At 41.0% G+C, this 11,292-nt stretch overlaps 1 protein-coding gene across 4 annotated transcripts in view; it reads right to left on the reverse strand.

The window, feature by feature from the left end:
• The window catches only part of MECOM (MDS1 and EVI1 complex locus), a 193,792-nt gene extending 182,894 nt beyond the window's left edge, over positions 1–10,898 (reverse strand). For all 4 annotated transcript variants that reach the window (XM_075716656.1, XM_075716655.1, XM_075716657.1 and 1 more), the window contains exon 1: positions 10,557–10,898. The gene's annotated coding sequence lies outside the window, so the exon portion shown is untranslated. The remainder of the gene's footprint in view (positions 1–10,556) is intronic.
• Positions 10,899–11,292: the final 394 nt, after the last annotated feature.

The raw sequence follows: 11,292 nt of genomic DNA on the forward strand, positions 1-11,292 counted from the left end.
TAGGGGCTGAGCTGCTTTGCCAAGGGCGAAAGCGGTGGTATTTCAAGCAGAGGAAAGGGTACGGAGGAAGGTACAGGCAGACTCTGTCCTCGAGAGCGGTGAAGCACCAAGCCTGGATGGACCAAAGGACACTGAAATGCTGACATGAGAAGAGCAGAGACAGAAAGGGATGAAGCAGAAAATTAAAATTCATGCAGGCACTAAAAGGCAATCAGAGCCTGGTTAGCAGACTGTGTACACGATGCTGGAGATAAAGATGACCATCATGGCAGTGACCTGCTGAAAAATAAAGTGAGGAAGATGAGGGCCAGATATAAGGGGCAGAGATGGACAGGACTGGCAAAGGATGCAGAAGAGGCTGAGCAGAAGGAAATTACAGGAGTTTTTCATGAGGCTGAACAAGAATCCCAGCTGGCTGCAAAGTTTTGGGACAACGTGCAGGACAGTAGCACTGGCTATGGGAGGAGGAGGAAAAAAGTGATGAAGTAAGAAAAGAGAGGTGTACTGCCTGCAGCCAGCTGGTCGATGGAATTGTGCTTTGAGACCACAGATCTTCAAACAAGTAAGAAATAAAGGCCTCTTCTCGTAGTCCTAACTGGGGGGAATTTGTAATATGTTGTCCTCTGTGCAAAAAAGAAGTCGTATTTCCAAGGGCATGGCAAGGGACTGCAGCACCTTCTTGTTAACTGCTCATTTAGGTGCCTACACACGTAGGCATTCCAAATAGGTAGACGCCCAGTTAACACTAACAAGAAAAATTACTTTTTCCATGTTCACATGCAAATTTTGGCTTATGCAGATGTTATGACTAGATAACTGCTTAAAATTTGGCTTTAAAGAATATTTTCTGTAAACGCAGTAATGCTGAAGCTTTCCCATATCCAAACTTCCATTTTCCCATCCCAGAGAGATTTACATTTTTGCACAAAATCAACATTACTACCACGGATTTGAAATAACCACTGCTGTAAGCAACAGAAATACTGTGACCGCAAATCTCTTGGAAAACACGGATATTCAGACTTAACGTTGAAGAAAAATACATGTAGTCATAGTTACACTTTTAGACAGCCCATTTACCACTTGAGGCCATTTCAAGAAGATAGGAAGGCGCTGAAAGTTACTCTCAGAAATGCTAAACAACTATGCGCCAGGTCTCCAACACAGCATGTGAACCCTCACAGAGAGTGAGCCCAAGCCCGTTTACGCGCGTGTTGCCAACACACCTCATCAAGTTAAGCCTGAGAACATCACTTTGGGAAACCCACTAGACAGAAGAGCCCCTGTACGCTGCAGGCTTCACCTGATGAAACATTATGCCTTTGGCGGGATCTTTTACGTCGTTCCACGTTAAATGCTAGGACTGCACTTTAAAGGAAGGGCTACTTAACATTTGTATTTTTTTCCAAATTAATGCTTATTGTATATGCCAAAGTTAATGCGATCACATAAAATTGGGCTGGATTATGACAACCTATGACTTCACTTTTGCCTGTGCCACCTACCATTCAGCCAGGAAATGTGAGGGCTGTCACATTAACAAAACGCCATGTTAATACCCTCTGGGGTGGAAATACCCTATTAGCCAATTATTGTTTTCTATTCTTTACTTCCAAATAGATAAATTTTTGTACCATTCTGATGAACACATCCCAATCTGCAGGCTCTAGCAAGCAGGAGTTGGGTTTTTTGTTTTGCTTTTAAAGTTCAGTGACACCTTTATTAGAGCAAATGCCCAGATTTCAGCGGTACCATTAAATCATGCAGTGGTTTAAATGCCAAACCTCAGTGCTATATCCTCTGAAGTGCATGTGTTCATTTGGGTTTTGCCGTACACTGACTCCTGTCTTCATTTGCTTCTGTTTAATGATGACCATCTCCTCCTGCCCACATGTACGCTCGTCTCTCCCACTGCTTGTTGAGCCATCAAGACACACCTTTGTTTCATTTAGTATGCAATTTTCACCTCTGACCCAAGAAACTAGTCTTAGGCTTCCTGAACTTTATTGCCTGTTAATAGACTGCTGGCTTTCTTTTCAGCAGTCATAGAAATAGTGGAGAGACATTTAATTGAAAAGAGGGACAAAGCTAGAGCCTGAAAGGCAAAGTCAGTAGGGTTTTAAAAAAAAAAAAAAAAATCCAGAAATAATATGTTTGAGGGGCTTTGGATATTCTTTACAAGTTTGTGCCTCTTTACACAAATAAGAAAGACATCATTGATTTAATTATCTTCCCAGGGAACAATGGTATAATACTCTGAATGGTGCTAAATGATTGATCTGGCAATTCATCTTCTGCTAACAACTATCTACACATTTTGTTTCTCTCCAGTCCTCAGACCGATGACATTAGCAGCAATGTCACGGAGCAGTCCTGGGCTTTCATAAAACACCCACAGATGCTCTTTCCTGCCAGTATTTAGGGACACATGGTTATAATTTTGTCTGTATGTCTTTGTCATAGATTACTTTTAACTACATCTGTTCAATTAAAATAAAAAAGAAAGACACAGCTAGAGTCCATCGGCTTTATATCAAAAGTAGCCTCTTAATGAAATAGGGAGATTTAATTTTGTAAGTGTTCTGACGAGTGAGAGATACCTTTCTGTTTTTTCAGAAGTTCTCTGTTTGGTGAATAGTTAGGAAAGGACATTATTACAGCATAAGGATATTATTGTACACGGAAAGGCATTATTAAAAGTGATTTATTGTTCTGTGTTAGGAAACTTATAGGAAAAGTCTGATAATATATTAAACTTGTTTATTATGGACTTCATATAATTTTTGAATAATGCAGCTTTTTCTTTTGACAAGAGCAATAAACTCTGCTGGTATAGACATACGTTGATTATCCCAAGTCAACTGTGTTGCTTAAAGAAACATGCCCAAACAATCAGCTTTTGACAGCTGCATCTCTTGTTATTTACAATAGCCATCACAGTAATAACTCACCATTTCTATATTAATAAGGCAGTGAAATTTATTATGATGGTATTGAAAAGTTATTAAGTACTGCATCCCAAGTGACAAAGTACCACAGCACTGTCACTATCCAAAAGCAGTTGCCCATCCATCACAAAGCTTTCCAGATGGTCCTGCATCTTTATCGCTCCCAGGTTGGTGACATCACCTGTTCACCCACTCAAAATTGATGATGAAAGCAAACAGATCTATCTTACTTACATTTACCAAATCAATTTAATTTTACAGGCCGTGGCTTAGTGACATATTGACTGTTTTCCTTAATGGCATCTACTGTACTTAATGCAAAGAACTCATCTTTGAATCCTGGCTTGCATAATGTGGCATTTCATAATAAATTTTTTATAACATATTTATTTAATGGGAAGAATTATGATTGTTTGTCAGTTCTATTAGATGCAATTATTATTCTCTTCAGTTCTGTCTTTTTTATTTTTCTTTCTGATGTTGTCTTTCTTAATGGCTAAATTCAGTTTACAGCTTTTGTCTTTTAAAGGGACATCTGGCATATCTCACAACGATTTTTCTTCATATTTTGATAATCTCACAGATCTACTTCAATGTCAGCTTTTCTCTCAGCTTATTTAGTGCTATCACCTGCTTGGACAAACTGCTACTGAACTGAAAGAAAATCTATCCGGATTACATTTAGGTAAATAATAACCATCATGTTTTGCATAGGAATACAAATTCCTGAAACATCCCCCCAGTTCTGCTCTGAAGAAGGCAACAAAACTTCCTTCTCCCTCTCCTACTTCTAAGTCCACTTGCCCCTTATGGTTTCACTCTGCTTTCCTCAGGAGTTAATGCTCCTCCTGATTAAATTAAAACCTCAGTGGCTTTGTGGGGAATATGTATGCAGAACTACAGAGAGGTTTCTGTGGCCTTAGACCGTGCCATGAAATGGGTGATTTCCTGCCCCCAAGGTCAAGGACATAGTGGAGCATCTACTGTGGGTGGAGAAACAGTCAACTCTACACAAACCATTTCAGGTTTAATTGAGACAAAGGTGCTGCCTCACCTTTTTTATGTGAGATTTCATAGCCGTACCACGCCAGCACACGCTCAGCCTCCCTGTGCCAGCCGAAAACCTCTTCCTCATGTTGTTGCCACGTTGGCTTTGGGTTGGCTCAGTGACTTATCAGCGCCATGAGCAGCAGCCCTGGTTCCAGAGCCAGCTCAGGACAGGGGCAAGTGACAACCCCCTTCTGGCAGCCACTGAAGCCTCTCAGCTACCTTGTGTGATACGGTTTTGAACATTTTCTGGGAATAGCGCCGTTGTAGAGCCAAAGAGGGAGCTGTGCAGATCTTGTTCCTACTCTCCTTCCAGTGAGCAGCAGCTTTGCCTGAGCAGGGGAAGGCTGTGGTCTTTGTCCAAAAAACCAAGGCATTACATCGTATTGACCTCACAATGTGAGACTTTGCTTAATCGTGTTAATCAAAGAATTAGGAGAGTTGAAGAATGGAAGTAAGGAACAGTAGAGAAAGACAACAGTGGACTACTCTGTGTGTTGTCTCCATGTCCTAATACTCTTCCATCTGCACAAAACAACCCAAAGGACCAACAGCACCCTGTTGCTGTCAAATATATTTAATTCAAAGTGAATGACAAGTCTACCTTGTATACCTTGGGGTATACAACTGACATTGCCTCTTAGAGCAACACTTTGCTCATGAAGCATCTGCCCATCTTGCTACAGGACTCCTATTGCTGCGGTAGCATCTGACTTAGTCACAGCCTCACCACAAGACACAGATGCAAACAACAGAAGAATTCAGACTGGTAGCATTAGCAACACCGTAAGTAATGTCTTTTTTGCACGTAACTTTCGAGGGGCTGTCTTAAGCACCCTCGTGCATACTCACTCCAGGCAAGATATATGGTATGAACTCCATCCTATGTGGCACTGAACACTCTGTCCCTAACAGAGAGCTTAACAGAACAGCTAAGCACATGCTTAACTCAAACACCTGGGTAATCCTGTTGATGATAAGCCCGTGTCTAAGTGCTTTATTGGATCTCAGCCAGAGTGCTCTATGCCTTGCAAAGCAGAGCTCCAAATGGGATAAAACATCACCTATGTATTGAAGAAAAGGTAGGGATGTCACCCCCACCTGCAGCTGCCAGAAGCGGATGGTCTGTTGACCTGCGGGAGAACACACTATCTGCAAAACTGGGTTGGTCTTATATTGATCAAAAAGCATCCCCCCCCACCCCCCCCCCCCCACTATAAAACAAATTTCTCCTTTTTCATTTCAAATAACAGAATAATCCACATTCCTATTCCTGGTTTTGCTTCAATAATAATTTTGCAAAGGTTCCTGGAGTCCTTATGCTGAAATCCATACACAAAGAGAAAATGTAGGCAAGGAACCTCCCCACTTTCCAACCACCTGGTCCAGTGTGGATTTGCTTTGCAAGTTAATGCTCTCAAAGACAATTCAAGAAAAGGTCAAGGTTTGGTCTGTAAGTCAGTGCAGTGTGAAAAGTGTCAGACAACAGCAGAAAATTAAGTTTTTATTTAACTCTAGGATAAACTCCATATCCCAAAGAAAAATATTCAGAAGTGATGAAGTTTTTGTTCCTTTCATTTTTTCCTTCTTGCAAAAGACAATCTACTGCTCTCTCCCAGTGTGATTTCACTGACCACGAGGGAGTTATCTCCCTCAGCACTGGCGTTAATAAGAATAGCGTAACACAAGTTTTAAGATGTGTGAATCCCATGCCCAGTTATTTAAAAGATGCCACTTTTTGTTCTGTCTTTATTAAAAAAAACAAACAAAAAAACCCAACAGATGCTGCTTTCAGCATTCTGACAAAGGTTTTCCAAAGGAGGACCCAAAAATGGAGCATAATATCAATACATAGAGCAGAATCAGCCAGTAGTTATTTACACGTTGATTACAGTGGAACTTTTTGGATGCTAAAAGCAAGAAAACCAAGCTATTGGTTTAGGCATTACAAGCTGGATTGGGGAGCAAATACATTAGATTCCAACTCTAAAAGCCTATACCTTACATTTTGTAACTTATTGTTTAATTTTCATAAAGACAGATGGTATACCTAGAATGCAGAATCTCAATTAAACCTAAATTTAAATTTTAAAAATGCCAAAAGAAAGCCAAAGAGTTCAGAATTGAAACTTAAAATTGCAACTATTCCAGTCCCTATAGATCAGTGGGAAGCCTTTACTCCAAAACAACTGTAAGAAGTTGTTCAGTTTTCCCCAAAGATGCACATCAAAAATGTTAGAGGAGAGGTAAACAAATAGGCAAACAGCCTCCTAATTTCCATTTAGGAGTAATAGCATCAACTCAAGCATACTCTACCAAATCTATGTATTTCAACCTCACAGTCATGACAGGAAAATATACTCTGCTCTGTAAACAGATTATATGCTGCTTTATAAAGCTCTAAAATACTTTTTTCCTTCTGTGACAAGTTTGATTTATTAAAGTTGATTGCTCCTGTTTTTACCTTCCTGGCAAAGAAATAAAAGTTCAAGATAAAAAAAAAAAACTGTGAAGAAACTGCACCTATGAATGAGACTGGGTTTGCTATAGCAGTAAAAGACCTGAATTTGAATATTCTACGTACTCCGGAAGAAGCTGGTCGAAGATAGGTGCATATGCTTTGGTGACCTATTCAAAGGCTTTCTTTGAAATACTGTCCCAGTTGTTTTTCATAGCAGGGCATGAACCATGATGAAATCACTAAATTTGTGTTCCCTTGCTTTTGTTTAAAAAAAAAATTACTGCCATCCCTTAAAAGCTTGTTTTCTTTGTTGATTAAGAAGCAGTCAATTTTCCCTTTTCAAACAACCACTGAGCAACAGCCTCCCGACCCCCTCGGATATTCAGGCTGCCGGCAAATACTAAAACCTCGGTGACAAACTGCAAAAAAGCTCGACCTTTCCCCTTGTCCGGTGACCCCCTGTTCGATTTGTACTTTAGCTAACCAATACCTGATTAGATAATGCTCAGCTCTAGACCCACAAAATGAGATAAAATTCAAATTTATGGCTTTTCATTTAAACTGGTCTACAGCACTCTAATCATGGCCCAAGCACAACTATATCACAACAAATTCTCTTTGTCCCAGAGTGTGGTTTATGGCTGAAGTATATAAATGGACACAATAGACATTGTTTTGTTGTACTTGCTCTGACAAAATTCTGTGTCGATGCCACAGGGAGTCTTGCTATAGGAGAACATAGGAACAGATCCCAGGAAATTCCTCAGCCTTCTGCAGCAAATTTTTCTGCATCATCAAACTGCCTGGCTGCAAAAGCTAACAGCAGCATTTACTCCAGCTTCCACTTCTCTCCCCACCGCTACAGGCTAATCCTAGTATCAACTCAGATAGACATCAGTCACAAAGACTGAAAGTAAGAGTATCCCACAGCTGGAAATACCCAAAACTACAACAATCTTTTGCAAGGGAATTTAGCATAGCCTGTTACAAAAATGTCCTTTCCAAAAACATTGCTACAGTCCAAATTTGTGTGTAGCTAAAGTCTTCCCTGCAATGTGCATGTAGGGTTTTGGGTTGAAATTTTCTAGTTTAAGACTCCAGGTTACCTAGCAATCCTAAACAATTGCAAAAAAGGAGGAAATCTTTCATAGCAAAACCAGTAACATATGCAGCATTAGCAAACAGCTAAGGAAGATGCTCAGCTTTCCTTCAAAAAATATTTTAATATGTTTATGCTAATTATTTTCTCGAACAAAGATTCTTCCTTCATCATCTTTGAAACTCAAACACCATTTTACGTTCAGTGTTTCACCTTAAACTCAGAAAAATGCAGGTAAAATGGAAAGATTGATTTTCCAATCACTTAGTCATCCTCACTATAGTTGCAGGGGAGTCTATTCAAGATAATTAAATAAATACACAAATGTTAGCAATGTTGCAACCCCGCTATGTATTTTTCTGAGCGATGCACTTGTGAGGTGAAGAAACAAGTAAGCCAGGACACAGGAAAATGCTTTCTTTGGCCTGTGAGACCAGCGAGCAGTTCGAGCAGGTTGAGGGATCTCAACTTTTGAAGCCACCAGACATAGCTGACATCTATAGCACCAGGAACTATTCTAGGAATTAGATATAGTCAAACATAAAATAATATCTTGACAGCAGCTACATCAGTGCAATTTACTCAGCATGCAAACATCATCGTGGAAAAAAAGATTTTAAAACCTCTCATACTACAAAGTCATTTAAATCCACAGTCAGTACCATATAGAAACTTTGGCTCCATGCTCCTCCATTTAAACTATAATAATGAAAATTCACCTTGATATCAGCAACTGCAGACCGAATTCCCCATTTGTTAACTGACTTACTGGCACCTGGCAGGAGAAACGCCCTCTTTCACAAAAGTGCCCATTCAGGCAGAAAACTTGACACCACAAAAGCTCGTCTTCTCAAGACTGTACCTAAACCTCAATAAATGATACCCTTCCCTCACCATCCCATGCTTCCTTCGACACTGCCTGAACCCCATACACCAGTAACAGCTTCTTTCTGCCTTTTTTATCCCAAGGCATAGGTCCCAAGGTAGTGGTGGTTTCCAGAGCAGCGTGATGTGAACACCTGGGCTGGGCACTGGCAAGGCCTTCTCCAGCACTACCAGGTCCCTCACATCTGTCCTTTAGCCTTAACCTTCACTACGTGCTATTTTACTCATTATGTAAACTCTGGTAACCAGCATTTCTTTGTCTCCCTTCAATTACAATAAATGTACTTAATCCACTTGTTGGAAAAATATTCTGTTTCAAGCTCCCTTGAGCACTGTGCAGAGCACTTCTAGATGAGTGGCCAAATTGCAGAGGGACTTGACTGTTGATTTTGTGTGATTTTGCTCCAACAGTTTTCAATAGCTTCTCCCCAGCTGTCCCAAATACATAACACTGTTCAAATGGCATGAGTCCTGCAGCTTGAAAGGGATTCAGTCTGCCAGCTGGGCTTCCAGCACTATCAAGATATGCATTTCTTGTGCAGATTTTGTAGACCCCCAAATCCTAAATATTTTAGGCAGGAAAACTAGTCTCTAATATTGCAGTATATTATCAACATCTAAGGGTGTGAAAATCAAGATGGGTTTCCCTCAATATTAGTGGGGCTATCCTGCACTATACCACCTGAGGAATACCCTAAAAATGCTCTAATTTTGGTATATGTTAACCCTGCAAGTACAGCCATGTCTCGGCAGTTTTAATCCCATTTCTGTTATCAATATCTGAGCTTAATTGTGGTGTGGTTAAAAGTCAGATTTTATGGCTTCCTGGTGCCTTTTTCAAATAATAAAGATTTCTCACCAGCAATTATATTGCATCAGGGTCTGTTAACTTGATAGAGTGCTGCCAAGTCTATAATTTCTCCTGACACTATTCTGTCATATTGTCACGGGTCTCACCAGAGTTTAAACAACTGGGTGGAAAATTTGGGATGAACTCACTGAGTATTTATGGACAGTTAAGAGCAAATCAAACCTCTATTTTCCACCATATCTGCAAGGCTCTGCTCCATAGCGAAACTCCTTTTTTCCTGGGAAAATGAACCTCCCCACTCTCCAAAGGTCAGTCGTGCCCCTGGAGAGCCGTGCAAACTCTGCACTACTCCCCTTATCAGAAACGAAAGGAAACATACAGATGGAAAGCAAAGATTGCACTCTGTTTCTACAGCACATTGTTAAAACTATGAATAAAACCATGCAAGAACGTTTGTTACACCACAACACAACTGGCAACGGGCACCGCTTGAAGTCTAAAGCCCTGACCTGGCCATGGACCTGCAACTCAGCCAGCTCCATGGTGATATCACAGCAAGGAAACACATTGCCCCTGAAGGCAGGGAAAGCAAGAGGCAACTGCTGTACTCACCAAAGGAGGCCTTGAGCTCCTTCAAGAAAAGCAACATTTCTCAGAGCATCTGCAGAAGTAACATGAGCCACATCGTCCCCATGTGTGCTAGGTTTGACACCAGCATCAAAACATACTTTCACTGAATGAATGGCAAAATTCTCATTAAGTTAAATGGAACCAGGATCCAACCCCCAGCTTTCAAAGTCCCAGAGTAGCACAAGGTTCTGCAAGAGCAATTTTAGCCACACAGTGCTAGATTTTAGGGCTATTCTAACCACTGTCGACAGAAAGTGGCGATGCACAACCTTGAAAGCAGCACCCAGTTTCTTTTCAAATAGATAGTGCAATGTCGTTTGCAAATCCCTCACCCACAGACATACTGCAGGACTGCACAAGAACAGACTAAAAATGGTACAGCAATGTTCCAACACCACAACTTCTTCCTTTCCTTTCCGAAAACAGGCATCATCTGCCAACATCCACCCAGGCACATTTCATGCATGCTCTTCAGCAACAATAATTCCTGCCTTTTTTTCTTTTTTTTAATTTACACTTGTTTCCATTCAGAAAGCCCCGGAAGGCCACAAAGCAGTTTCACGTCCACAAATATCCCCTGGCTGCCGCAGGATAGGACTCAAATTCTACAAATATTTCTGTGTTTATAGACACGCAAGAGTGTTCAACAGACTGAAAGAATGTAAAGTGTCTTACCTCCCAACCATAACTGGGATCTTTAAGGTGTGGCCGCTGCTCTCCTACAAAAGGGCCAAACTTTTCCCCTGCTTCAATCTTCCTTTTGGTCCATATCCCTAATCCTGCTCCAGGAATGTTGGATTCTCGGAGCTCAAACTCTGAAGGAATGGGAATGTCATCAGGAATGTATATTGGAGCCTTGTAAGGAGAGCTCTCCTTTGGCGTGAAAGCTTCGCTGGAGGTTGCTGGAGAAGACGGCTCTTGAATGTTGGCGGATGTTGGACACTGGACATTAACAGCCTCTCCATCAGCTTCTGGCACTTCCTCCAAAGGAAGCTCAGGAAAGCTTTCATACAAACATTCATCACCTGGAAAACAAAGGCAAACAGTAGGATTTGAAATATCCTGACAGATTTTGCACATGAAACCCTTTCTGCCTGCACATGAAATGGAGAGGACAGTTTGGTAGGTGGGTGACACCTTCATCAATCACTAGGCCTGCAGCAAAGCCTCACCCTGGAAGGAGCCGAGCCTTTTCCCTACTGTAGGCCTGGGGATACGCAGTGTTTTTCTCAATATTCCTGACATCAAAAGTGGTTTACATCATTGAACACAAGCGAGGGAATTACATACAGATGTATATGCAAGCACACCCTATTATCCGGATATAGCGCTTTGCATTGCATACTTCTTGAAATTACAACTGAAAGCCAGCATTATATGTAACAACTGAAATCTAAGTGAAGTGAAAAGC

This window comes from Pelecanus crispus, chromosome 9 (genome assembly GCF_030463565.1).
Source record: "Pelecanus crispus isolate bPelCri1 chromosome 9, bPelCri1.pri, whole genome shotgun sequence".
NCBI lineage: Eukaryota > Metazoa > Chordata > Aves > Pelecaniformes > Pelecanidae > Pelecanus > Pelecanus crispus.